General features: G+C 43.2%; 1 long non-coding RNA gene across 1 annotated transcript in view; it reads left to right on the top strand.

The window, feature by feature from the left end:
- Nucleotides 1–9,083: 9,083 nt before the first annotated feature.
- The window catches only part of LOC144771486 (uncharacterized), a 28,219-nt gene continuing 24,436 nt past the window's right edge, over nt 9,084–12,866 (top strand). Inside the window, exons 1-3 of the long non-coding RNA XR_013599308.1 lie at nt 9,084–9,192; nt 10,126–10,281; nt 10,748–10,828. This is a non-coding gene — a long non-coding RNA (uncharacterized LOC144771486). The remainder of the gene's footprint in view (nt 9,193–10,125; nt 10,282–10,747; nt 10,829–12,866) is intronic.

The following is a 12,866-nucleotide window of genomic DNA, read 5'->3' as shown; positions in this document are numbered from 1 at the left end:
AGTCCACCGTGTACTCAAGACACAAATGGAGAGTGCGGTTAAGCAAGATCCGAGGCTATTCACAATATCCTTGCTGGGAGTTTACCTGCTGGTAGCGCCCTAGTGGAATTAAAAAAATCCTCCGGGAATTCCACGAGACCCCAGCAATGGACTGAATAACCATTGTGTATCCGTAGTCGAAAAAATAATGTGTTTTCTGTAATGGAAATACACCTTGCGTGTGTTAGATGGATAATAGGCGCGCCCGTACCGTATTCCTCTTGAGACGCCCCGCTGTTTGCGTAAACCTCGGGAGTGCGACACGCGACGTTACCTAATAGCAACAGATCCCCGGGAGTAAACTACAGGAATGTTTCCACTCTGGGGCGAGCTTTTGTGAATATGCAGCGTGTGTGGAGTGAATAAACACAACAGGAAGGCACGTTGGTGTTTGCTTCATTATCGTTAATGTTAGAGGTGAAAAGGCGTCGGCAGCGGTCGCGCGCTCTAGCGTGCACTGGGCGGGAAACGTGCAGCGCGCAACGCTTCCTTCACCCTCCTCGCCGCTCATTCCTATGAAAATCACCTTTAGTAACGCGTCTTGGTATTAGAAAGTGACTCGAAAAACATTGTAATTAGCGAGAAAATATTTCGATTTTTCTTTTCTCGGAATAGAAAGGGTGTGGAAACCACAGACGAGAAATAGAAGAAACCTGCATGGGTTCCCTGGAGCAGAAGGGGATTTGAAAAACTAACACGCCACAAGGCAGAATATGTGACTCATGAGTGCATAAATATTCATGTCGCAAGTTTTAATTCAGGACTGACTGATTTATTTATTTCATGGTTTTAGAGTGTGCTGTTGAACGTTTTTCTGTTATTATGGTGTATGAGATCATATGCGGCCTGCTTCCTGCTCCTCCTGCGCCCCAGTTTTTCTTGTGCCCCACCTGGCACACATCATGTCGGAGGATGGTAATGACGTTAACATTTTGCCCCCCCCCTGGAAAAAATTCTGCGGACGCCCATGCATCCTGCAATAGAGCCATGAACAGATCTCTCCTAGACAGCTTGTTATTGTCAGTACGTGTCTAAGACCTTGAAGGTCTCTCAGTTTTCATCCACTCACCTAACTCTCCCAACTCACGAACAGCCTTAACCACTTCTGCTAAAGTATTACCAGTTTGATTTATCAACAAAGTCATCATCACTTGCTTGTATGCGGGAGGAGCGGCACAAATTATTCTATTCTGCACTGATGCGTTCAATACTCCATCCATCAGTTTCTGTGCATGGTCTAGAAAAATAGAAGTCTTCATCACTTCTTCCTTCAATCTCTGTATACAATCTCTCAAAGTATACCAAGGTTTCTCATTCACTGGCCAATCTGACTCTGTTGGATATTTGTGGCTACATCCAACTACAACCAACTGTAACAAACTAACTTGATCTTCACTGGTATAATTCCTAAACTGCTCCTGCACTGTAGAATCTGAACTAAGTGTACAGAACTTTTCTGCATCTCGGGATCTAGCATCACACCAGCACGCCTGGATCAAACAATCGAACCATCCACGTAAGTAGAGATTCTTCAGGTTTCTACCAAAACCAATCTGAAATATCATTAATCTCCTGCTGAGGAAAATCTTCCATGCTATCTATTGAAACTCCCTGTGGATAATTCGGACCACCATGAATGTTTCAACGAATAATAGGTTGCGCTTGAACCACTTTGCACCCCTTCTAGATCCCATTTTCACCAATTGCCCAGACCTTCTAGTGGGAAACCCGTCCTCCCTGCCATGGACGGACCACTTTTTGATTCCCGTCTCCTGGGGCTCCCCACATTCCCACCGTGCCCCCACTATAGTCACCCGGAGGGAACGTAACTGGTCCAAACTTTCCCAAGCGGAATGGGCAGCAACCCTAGACTCCTTTAGACCACCCTGCAACTATCCTAACCAATGAAAATTTCAACAGATGGATCTCAAACTCTTTAGATGCTGTCCTTCCCACAAAACCCATTGAACCAAAGCGCAACACTAAGCCTGCCCCCTTGTACTCCCAGGATTTATGTGAAAAGAAACGCCATTGTAAAAAAACTGGAGAGGAACTGGCGTCTAGACTACTCTCTCCCCAGAAAAATTGTGAACAGAGCTACGATAAAAACCTACAAAAATGAAATTAGACCTGCCCAAGCAACCTTTTTCGAAAGCATGATCAATGTAACTGCATCTAAGCCCAAAGAAATTTATAAAATTGCAAAAACCCTTCTCAAACTTCCAGAAAACCCTCAAAACCCCTTTAACGCCCAACCCTGCTATAATGACCTAGCAGATTTTTTTTACAATAAAATACAAACCATCTATACCTATTTCCTCACACTCAGACCCTCACACCAGTCTAAAACTCCTGAGCTAGAGTCTCACACTCCAGCTACCCTCGCCAGCTTCCCTTCTCTTGACTCCCCCTCGCTACAATCCATCATGCTCCAAGTAAAATCTGGCTCCCCAAATGACCCAGCACCACTGCGCTCCTTGCTTACAGTTGCCGCACACATTCTTCCCACTATTCTAGAATTACTCAATGCCTCTTTAGCCATGGGAATCATCCCGCCCCATAGAAACGGGCCATGGTCAGAGCCCTCCTCAAAAAACCCAACCTAGATCGAAGCAACCCAGGGAACTATTCACCAATCTCCCTACTACCCTGGCTTAGCAAGCTCATAGAGAAACACGTCAACAAGACCCTGATGGATTTTCTAGAGACCCACCAGCTGCTTGACCCCTCCCAAACAGGATTCCGACCCATGCATGGGACTGAGAACGCCCTCATCACTGTGACAGAAGAGGCAAGGAAGATCATGGATCAAGGAGACACTGCAGCAATCATCCTTCTTGACCTAAGTGCCGCCTTCGACACTGTAAATCACAGCATATTATTGCAACGACTTACCAACCTAGGAGTGTCACTGAAAGCACTCACCTGGCTCGAATCCTTCCTATATGAGCGATCCTTCCAAGTCTTTGAGGGCGACATCACCTCCCCAGTAAGCCACTCGGCTGTAGTGTACCGCAGGGATCTTCCTTGAGCCCAACGCTCTTTAATATTTACATGAGCCCCTCTGCTGAGATCGTCCGCCCTTTTGGGATAAAAACAGTCACCTATACGGATAACACTCATGTGAAGAAGCAGTAAATCAGGAAATGCAGGATGATGATAAGGTTTCTTTATTTATATCTCAAGAAGTAAGGATCTCATCCACAGGAGACACAGGCAGGCAGTAACTGACTCAGTACTGGCCCTCAATTAGAATATCAACATAACTACATCATAGGATTCTAAGCATAACATTCTATAATCAGCAAGTCACACATACACAGGGATGGCACACCATAATGAAGGATACCACACACCTTCCCCTGAAACACCAAATTATTATTTTAAAATATAGTCACTAAGAGCTGCAGGAGCACAGGTCAAACGTGTACTTTTCCTGACAGGAATATCAGACTCAGCATGAACCTCCTTATCGGTTGAATTGTTATTTGTTAAAGTCTTCCCAGCAGAAATAACACCACTGTTCAAACTCTTGTCTTTCGAAGCTGAACCTGAAAATGAAGCAACTCGATTCAAATTCCAAATCCTTCCATCATTTAGTTTAACAGCATTACGAAAGAGTTTTGTGACATAAAAAGGAGAAGAGAACTTTGCACCTGAAGATCTAAGTGGAAGACGAATTCTCACCCGATCCCCAACACACACTGATATCAAAGTTCTTCTTCCTAAGCTTGGACTTGATCTTCTGCTTCAACAAACCTAGACCCCTGTTATGATTCTCTGTTTCCACCCCTAGATTCCTCATCCAAGTTTGAAACATGTAAGTGTTCGGTGTGCGACCTCGGAAAAGCACAAAAGGAATCTCTCCTATGGTGGAATGTGGTGTAACTCTATACACCATTACTCTTTCCATCAAATTATCTTTCCAATCTGACCCCTGATCTTTAGAAACCTGAATAGATTCCTTAAGTACTCGGTTGAACCTCTCCACCATTCTGTTACATTCCGGATGGTAAAGTGAACAACGCTTATGCTTAATACCTTTGTTGGCCAGGAAATCCTCCATCTCATTTGATACCAGCTGTACACCATTATCTGTAAGGATTGTTTCGGGGAACCCTTCCCTACCAAATACATCTTGTAAAAATTTGACTACATCCTTGGTCTCAATATTCTGGGTGATTCTTATCTCTGGCCGTCGCGAGAACATATCAATCAAGACTAACACATACCGTTGCCCATTACCACAAGAAATTGGCCCCAGAATGTCTAAGGCTACATCTTGCCAACAACGTACCGGCATTTCTCTAATAATCATTGGTTGTGTTCTTGTCTTACACACCCTGTCAGATGAGTTACATTTAATGCAATCACGTATCATTCGTTCCACAAGAATATCTTTCCCTGGCCACCAGAAATGTAACCGAATTCTCTCCTTTGTCTTAGATATCCCTTGATGTCCTTGGTGAGCTAAGTGAAGAATTTTTTCCCTAATCAGAGAAGGTGGGATAAGTCTAGTACCTCTCCACAACAAACCATCCTTTAAAGACAGTTCGTCCTTAACATTCCAGTACCTCTTGGCACTAACACTCAAATTCTTAAGACATGGCCACCCTTTACTAATCAAATCACAAACTTCCTGTAACTCAGTGTCAGTACTCATGGCCTCTCTCCAATCATTCTCTTGAACAATGCCTTCAACAACTTCACACACCTTAAACTCATCCACTTCCCAAGAATCTTCAGGTGACAATGAAGTTCGGTCATGTTGCTCCAAAACTAATCTAGAGAGATAATCTGCAACCTTATTATTCACACCTGGTAAATATCTCACTTCAAATTCAAAATCCTGAAGAGCGATAACCCATTTACAAATACGTGAAGAAATAGCATCCAAACTCTTTTTATAAAAAACATCCTTCAACTTCCTGTAACTCAGTGTCAGTACTCATGGCCTCTCTCCAATCATTCTCTTGAACAATGCCTTCAACAACTTCACACACCTTAAACTCATCCACTTCCCAAGAATCTTCAGGTGACAATGAAGTTCGGTCATCTTGCTCCAAAACTAATCTAGAGAGACAATCTGCAACCTTATTATTCACACCTGGTAAATATCTCACTTCAAATTCAAAATCCTGAAGAGCGATAACCCATTTACAAATACGTGAAGAAATAGCATCCAAACTCTTTTTATAAAAAACATCCTTCAACGGTTTATGATCAGTGTGAACCACAAACGAATTACCCCACAGGAACTTTTTTAATTTCCTAATTGCCCAATAAATACAAAGAGCCCCTTTTTCAATCACAGAATATGACAACTCTGGACCAACTAAAGATCTAGACAGAAACAAGATGGTAATCTCTATCCCATCCTTCATTTGCTTGAGCACAGCCCCCAAACCACGGGAACTGGCATCTGTGTCCAAAATGGAATCATAATTCACATCAAAACTCTGTTAAGATGGAGCTAGACTTAAATCTTGTTTGACAAGCTCATACTCCTTTTGACACACCTGAGACCAAGAAAACTTTACTCCTTTTTAGGTCGAGCTCTCTCGACCTATTGCTATTGAGTTGCCTCTGAAGGGAGACAGAGCTGTGCACACGCATGGATTTCACACCGTGGGCGCGCACGCCCAGCCCCCCGGAGCCGTGCACATCTCTTGCTCCAACTGTGCACAGCCAGTCAGCCTTTCAATCGCGCGCGTGCACGCACACACACACACACACACACAGACACACACACACACAGACACACAAGCGCACAGAGACACACATCCCCTCCCCCCTACAACTAAGCCCCACACCGCACACACAGACACGCGCACACACACATTCCCTCCCCCCCCACTCACCGGGCTCTTTCCACGTGTCCCTCTCCCTCCGCAGCAGGTCAGTCTCGGCATCGGGCTCCATGTCTTCTCGGCATCCTCCTCAGCTTGCGTGCACGCTCACGGCGACGTCTCGTGCGCTCCCACCTCGTGCACTCACACCTCGTGCACGACGCATGCCTGAACCTGGGGAACGGGATCGTTTTTGCGGTGTCTCGCGCTTGTGCGCGTGCAGCAGTTCGCCGGCGGTCTGTGTTCCTGCTGGTTAATCTATGCTTACTGGAATCGCTTATATGTTTTTTAACAAGTGATTGTTCATAGCGCTTACTGGAATCGCACTTGATAGCACAATAAAAGCGGTGGAGCATGACGGGGCAAGTGTTTACGCTCCAGTAAGTGCAAGTGATGATGCATACATGATAATCTGCAAGTGATTGTTTATAGCTCTATATGTAGCAATATTTCATAAAGGGATATCGACTTTTATTGCTGACACATTTTCATATTTAATATGTTTTTTAAAAAAGCGGTGGAGCATGACGGGGGCAAGTGTTTACGCTCCAGTAAGTGCAGGTGATGATGCGATTGTTTATAGCGCCATATGTAGCATTATTTCATAAAGGGATATCGACTTTTATTGCTGACACATTTTCATATTTAATATGTTTTTTAACAAGTGATTGTTTATAGTGCTTACTGGAATCGCACTTGATAGCACATTAAAAGCGGTGGAGCATGACGGGGGCAAGTGTTTACGCTCCAGTAAGTGCAAGTGATGATGCGTACATGATAATCTTTGTAGAAAGCGCACATGATGCAAGTGATTGTTTATAGCGCTATATGTAGCAATATTTCATAAAGGGATATCTATTTTAATTGTAATTTATTTTATTTTCATATTTAATATGTTTTTTAACGCTACCTACATCGCTAGCAATATGTAGCAATTTTTCTGAAGGGATATCGATAATCTTTGTTTAAAGCGCACATGAGAATCTGTATTAAGCAGCAGTGCCTACATATTTCAGCGCGTCCAAGGGATGCCAAACATCTAAATCGCTAGCTGTGTATTGTGTTTATTTTTATAGCGGAGATACATCGCTAGCTGTGTATTGTGTTTCTTTTTAGAGCGCACATGATAAACTTTTTATAAACTAAGATTTAAGCCCAAGGGATGCCAAACATATACATTAATGTGTTTTTTATTGTTCATATATAAAAAAACATTCACATGCCAAGGTGTGCTACAAAACTGGTTTATTTTTATATAGCGATGCCAAATTGTGCTACAGCGCACATGAAACGTACCCAAATTTTGCAAAACAAATATGCCAAGGTGTGCTACAAAACGTCCAATTAAGAAACATCTGACAACATGTACATATATATGTTATCATTACCACGCGTCAATAACAGGAACAGGATGTGGTCTGACTGATACCTATGCCGACTTTGGTGCTGTCAGACAAGGTTCGATCCTCCTATTAACCCCTCATATCTAGTCATTTACAGCGAAGAATGTTATATTTAATCAACAATGGCTATAGTATTATTCTTATTTTAAAACCATATGACTACTTTCTAGAGGTCTTTACCCCTCATATCAAGTCATTTACACTGCAAAATGTAATATTTAAAAAATAGTGCAGTGGCTCCAGTATTTTTCGTATTGTAAAACCATATCACTACTTTCTAGAGGTCTGTGGGTCTTGCCAACTATTTGGGGGGAGAGGGTAGAGACGGGATCACGCGGCAAGCACAAAAAAACGCGCTGTTTTGACCTGCGGCGTAATGTACTGCGGGGTAAGTGTCAGGCCAATGGGAAGCAATGCAATCGCGTTGCAAATGGATGCGATGTGGTGGAACGCGATCTAATGGAGGAAGCGATGTAAAAGACACGATGTTACAGCGTGCGATCTAGCTGATCGCAATGTAGCGTCATACATCCCGCAGGGCCTTGCTCCCTAGCGTGGGGCAGGTCGGGATATTTAAGGTGGTCCCGCGCGCGGCCCGTGATGAATCCTGCAGCCGGGCGCCTGAGCGCGACTTTGGTGCTCGTGCGGCACCAGGCGCAGGTGGCTGTCTGGGCCACGTTTCTGTTGCTCGGATTTGGCCTGCTCCTACCCGCCTGGGCAGTGGTGTCACTTCTGCTGTTTGCGGGCGGCGCTTGGTGCCTGCGCACTGGGCCTCCGGGGCTGTGTCTGCTGCCGGATGTTGAGTGAGCACTCTGTAGGTGTTTCTTGGGACGCAATTCTAATTGCCACGTGAGCCGTTATGATACTGTTTTCATTTTGAGTAGGTGAACAATATTTACTGGCACGTCTGTTGGGTTACAGGCGATGCGTTACATAGAAATAAAATACTTTTGTAATAATGAAGCAGGTCCGCAGGAGTTCGGTTCGATAAATGAAGCTTTATTATCACAGCCGGCAGTAACCGTGATTACAAGAAAGGCATTCACTGTTTCAGAGTACCTGTTTGCTACTGTAAGTCCTACAGGACACATCCGCTCTGAGTAGAAAATGTTGCCCTCTGCTGTGGATGTGATTGATGTATACTTGATTCTTGATAGGTGTCTGCGAATGACGGTGCTGACAAAAGCTATATAAAGTTCACCTGCGGGTAATACACGTCTTGAGTGGCGCATGTTTTAGATCTTTTGCGCACTGTTTTTGTGACGAAACAATCCAAGCCCTGCATCACATCCTACTGACCTAGCAATATATTTTCGAAGGATGAACGCATTTGTGGGGCGGGTGGGGTTGAAAGTGTGCGGATCAATATGCCAGGGTGAACACGAAGCACTCCTTTCAACATCTGCCAGGTTAGAGGCTCCCGGCTAGTTCTTTGGATTACAAATATTAAAGTTTGCAAAGTAATTTTCTAATGAGGGGGATATATTTCTTCACGTAGTGCAGAGCTGGAGATTGTCGCTTGACCCGTCGCTTTGTCACCGGTTATCTTTAACATCTAAATACATTGCATTGTCTCTGTTCTACACACGATTGTATTAACTATAATGCTTGGCGAGTCTCGGAGTTTGCTGCTGCTTTCTCCAGCATCTGATAATTTAACCTGCTTGAATGGCCTTGCTTAGTTGCCCAGAATTTCATTATTTTCTTTTTAGAGAGCTCCCATGTATGAATCGCTTTGCTCTGACACCTAGACGGCGGTATCCTATTCAACAGACACAGTATGCTATGACTGGGGCAATGCCTATGGTGCCCTGGTATGGCTACTAACGCAAGAACAGTGATCCACACTCCAGTTACAGTGAAGATTGCTCCCCAGATAGCAAGATTGCCCGCTCTCCCATGTAAGTGTATAGCGTCTATTTGCTGTTTTTGTGCAGACAGCTGTACATTTTCAATAAGCATTAATATTTTGTAGCTATCCTTGCATTGAATGTGATTTTTTTAATTTAAGTGACTTATTCAACACTTGTTCAATTGTCTACATATTTGGCTTCCTGTATGCATTGCGGCTTCCTGTATGCATTGCTGTGATTGCTCCTGATGTCTTGTAGACTTCAACTTTAAATCAAACTGTTGGTGGTACCGATGGTTCTTTTGTTGGAGCGTTGTGCATTTTTTTTATAGCTGTTGTGCAACTCGAAGCTTGCTTAAATTGCTGCATGCTTTTTTGCAATTAATTCTTATAACCTGTTCTGTTTTCCATTTGTTGATGATCTAAAAGTGGATTTTGTTATATAGTTGGGAGCACCCTTCTACCCCTTACCCTAATCCCTCTCCCCAAACCATATATGCCCGGCAACATAAACTGACGAGAAAATCCCTCCCAGCTCTACCTCTCTCCACACATCCCAACTCCCCCCCCTATAACCCTTACCCTAATCTTTGCAACTCAATTCAACTCTCATCTCACCTTATTCATGCACCATACCTGCCAGCCTGAGTCTGTTAAATTAATCTAGCTGAATGCGTATAGTATAATAATGTTACGACATCCTCTTAATGTTATATTTTCTTGCTCATCTCTCTAATACCCATTTCGTTCATTGTTATTTTTGTGTACTGTACTTGTTTGCTTTTTCTTTTTGATACATTTGTCCTGTATTCTTTTTACTATCATACCTACAATGTAAAGCGCTCTGATACCCTTGGGTGAAGCCAGCGCTATATAAAACTTCAATATATAAAAAGTAAAAATAAATTTTAAAAAAAGCACGAAATAGCATCACTGCCAAAAATGTAAAATTAGTAGTCTCACTGAATTCTTGTCTCTGCAGCTTTGACCAGTTGACATCTCCAGTATTTAAATCTGTGGAAAACGTCACACCAGACCCATGTGCGAGAGAGACTGTGCTTAATGCCCTGAAAGCAAGTCGAAAGAGGGTTGTGGAAGAAGATATAACACGTTTAGATGGCCAGGAAAACAAACGGAGGTAAACGGGTATTGCCTTAAGGGCGATAGGGATCCTAGTTACAAAGCCCATTTTTTCAGCAGCCTTCTAACTATGATTCAGTTTTCATTGAGCCGCTTTGTGGGGTCCGTCTTGCTGCCATGACTCTTCCATGTTTTTAACATTGTAAGCCTTTTTAGTACTAGTTGTTGTGTTATAATTTAATAAACGCAGAAGTGATCAGTGATGAAGCATGTTGCATTCAGCTCGTCTTTTAATGTGGCTTGTGGATTTCCCTACAGTAGATGGTTACTGGCTTTGCTCTAGGGATTGTGTTCTCTCACGGCCCATATGGACTGTATTCTACCATGACTGTGGTATGCTTAAAGTACTTTAATTTCTATGTGATATGTATAGTATCTCTAGAATAGTTGTGATTGTTTCTGAAATGGAATCTTGTTCTGTTGTCTCCTATTTTATTTGCTTATGCTCTGTCCATCTTCTACAGACGGCATGACAGCAGTGGCAGTGGACAGTCTGCATTTGAATCCCTAGTGGCAAACGGCTCGCCTGCGTCCCTGATACCAAAGTAAGTAAGAAGGGAAAAGTCACATGGATAAACTGTTTCATATAGGGGGGGTTGCATTGGGAATATTAGTGGATGCGTGTAAGGATTGTTGGTCGTTGCTGATGTTTTAGTTTAAGGCGAGAGCATATCTGGTCTAGAGACAAACTGATTCTTCTCGAGATTTCCTTTTTCACAGTATTGCAACAACCTTCTTCTTCAAGCTGATATCTAAGTATTCCCATTTCCCTTCTTTTTTTGTCGATGATGGTCTTTGTTGTGAGGCATGATGGATTTCCTTAATAGATAAGATTGTTTTAAGTGCTTTTTACATAACTGATGTAGTACGTTACAAGCCAAATAATAGTAAAGTAACACAAGTAATACACAAGGTTATCAACCAATTCCCTTAGTTAATAATGTTCAGCACATAGTAGTAAGCTGGGGCTTGCAATTTCTTTAAGTTAAGAGAAGATAATTTCAAAGATAGGTGAGTTATCTGGGGCATGGCAGTTGGGACTAGGTAGAGCGGTTCAGAACATTCTAGAGTAGGACCGATTCTTGAGGAATCAGTGAGGTATGGGGTTTTAAATGATGGATAGAATCCATACAAGTAGGTACTCTTTCAGACTTTTGTCATAAGCAATATGAGGCATTTGTGTCTGTAGGGATGCTGTTATAAATCTTCATTGAACTTTTTAAAATCGCGGAGTGCAAGCAGAGTACAGTTTTGCTATCTAGCACTCTATCCACCAGAGATGGTTACCACCTTTGCCTTAATTTAGCAATATTGCAGTAGATGGAAAGGCTCCTTCAGGAGTAGGAATTGTTGGAACAGCTCTGGCTTCTTTTGTTAATTTTAAGTTGTCTCATAGTAATACAGCTTTGAATCAGGAAAGCGACTTTTCGATTGGAAAATGGTGCTGTTTCGGTTAATCATCCAACGTCATCTGGATATTTAGTAGTCTCACATTAGTACTTTTTAGGTCTCTCCTGAGCCAGCGCATACGCTGCTCTGGCGAGACATTTAGTAAGTGGGCTTTTAAAAGTCCAACCACACACTTTTGCTGGCCTCAAGCTTGCGGTTACGTGTGCGAGCACGTGCACAGCCGCCATCTGGCTTTCCTCGCAGCACCCTTGCAGCGCGCCTCGCTCCGCCCCTCCACCACCACAGAGCGCGTCCCCACGATCGATTTCGCGGCTCCGTTAACTTTTACTTCTCTTATCTCCCATTCCCCATTTAATCTTGAATAATGGCGGTCGAGTGGCTTCATATAAAGCAGGTCACCCAAATCTTTTGTTTTTAATTGTATAATTTTCAGTGCATACGGCGGCAGCGTGTCTTTCTTATAGCATGCACTGCCAAAATCCTTATTAAGAAAATGCAGCACCCAGGCCACTCCGATTTCCCCCCGAATCCCCCCCCCCCACCTGACCCGCGTCAGCCTTTAGCCGCCGTTGCAGCATTTATGCTTTATCCTTGAATCAGCCCAGACCATTCTGCTTTCCTTCCCTGGTACGTTCACTTCAGGCTGCGTGAATCCTCTGCATGTGTATAGGGTAACATTCTGTTGCTCCTGTCCGTGCTTAACTAGTTACGTGCTGGATTCTTTTAGTACAGTTTCTGTTCACTAGATGTTCCAGAGATGAAAAGTTAATTGATATTTTATAAAGTGCTGCATGCAAAGCTTAATTTTTATCAGCACTGTTTTCTAATTGTGCCTGTTCAGTTCTGTCTCCCAACACCATTCTGCTATGCAGCTTAACCCCCCCACCCCCTTACCTCCCTAATAGCTTTATCTATGTTGGCCTCGTAAATGCTTGTTATTACAAGACACTGGCTAAACGCTACATCAGTCAAACCTGACCTAAAAATCTGCCCAATCTTTTCCCACCCGAAAACGTTTCAGAAAATGTAGAGTTTATGAAGGTCTTCCAGGGGTATGAGAAGCAGATTGTGTGTTTTATTGCCTGTAAACTGATGTTTAATGAGCATTTACAGTCGCACTTCGAAGCAAGTCATTCTGATCACGTCACAGTGCTCCGACCCGGTCGTCTAAAT

Source organism: Lissotriton helveticus, chromosome 8, assembly GCF_964261635.1.
Source record: "Lissotriton helveticus chromosome 8, aLisHel1.1, whole genome shotgun sequence".
Classification (NCBI taxonomy): domain Eukaryota; kingdom Metazoa; phylum Chordata; class Amphibia; order Caudata; family Salamandridae; genus Lissotriton; species Lissotriton helveticus.
The sequence above is the reverse complement of the archived record's forward strand: the minus strand, read 5'-3'. Positions and strand labels throughout refer to the sequence as shown.